Source organism: Triticum dicoccoides, chromosome 6B (assembly GCF_002162155.2).
Source record: "Triticum dicoccoides isolate Atlit2015 ecotype Zavitan chromosome 6B, WEW_v2.0, whole genome shotgun sequence".
NCBI classification, from domain to species: domain Eukaryota; kingdom Viridiplantae; phylum Streptophyta; class Magnoliopsida; order Poales; family Poaceae; genus Triticum; species Triticum dicoccoides.
Genome location: NC_041391.1, coordinates 685754238 through 685755437, shown reverse-complemented (window position 1 = coordinate 685755437; position 1200 = coordinate 685754238).

The following is a 1200-nucleotide window of genomic DNA, read 5'->3' as shown; positions in this document are numbered from 1 at the left end:
ATTTACAGAAAACCCCCTGTTGTTCATGCATTAATAGCTCTTGAACCGGGCATCGGGTTAAAATGATTTAAACATGTAAATTGCTTAGAATTTTGTGTAGATTAATAATATGCCATTTTCATCCCATGTTAAAATGTTTAACTTGCTGTTTATTTAAATTTGCTAATATGCCATGTTAAAATGATTTATTTCATAACTAAATAACCGTAACTCCGAATTTAATAAACTTTATATGTAAATGGGGTGGAAAAATGCCTAGATTAACTTGGTGCACTCATCTTGCATGTTTAACAACATTAAAATATGGTTTAGGGCAGAACAGTACCGAATCTAAAATATGCACATGGGGATTTTCCGGAATTGTTGTTTGTTGTTCTGGCCTCATTTAAACTTGTCTAGATAGGTAGTTTTTCATATGTTTCACCCCTTGCCATGTTTAATAACATTTAATATTGTTGGGTACATAACCGTAGTATTGTGTGTTGCAGTTTGCCATGCCATGCCTCTTTAAACCGGACATGCATCATACTTGATTGTGCATCTTGCCATGATTATGCTTGTGTGTTTACCATGTTGTTTGTTTCTTTCCGGTGTTGCTTCTTAGTTCCGGTAATGTTGCGATTGTGAAGATTCGTTCGACTGCTCCCGTTCGTCTTCTTCATGGACTCGTTCTTCTTCCTAGCGGGATTTCAGGCAAGATGACCGCTACCCTGGATCTCACTACTATCATTGCTATGCTAGTTGCTTCGTTCTATCACTTTGCTGCGCTACCTATCACCTGTTTATCAAGCCATCCCAAATTGCCATGAACCTCTAACCTTTGACACCTTTCCTATGCAAACCATTGATTGGCTATGTTACCGCTTTTGCTCAACCCCTCTTATAGTGTTGTTAGTTGCAGGTGAAGTTGAAGATTTCTCCATGGTGGACAGGATTTTGGTTGGGATATCACAATATCTCTTATATTATTAATGCATCTATATATTTGGTAAAGGGTGGAAGGCTCGGCCTTATGCCTGGTGTTTTGTTCCACTCTTGCCGCCCTAGTTTCCGTCATACCGGTGTTATGTTCCCGGATTTTGCGTTCCTTACGCGGTCGGGTGATTTATGGGACCCCCTTGACAGTTTGCTTTGAATAAAACTCCTCCAGCAAGGCCCAACCTTGGTTTTACCATTTGCCTCACCACCACCTATATTTCC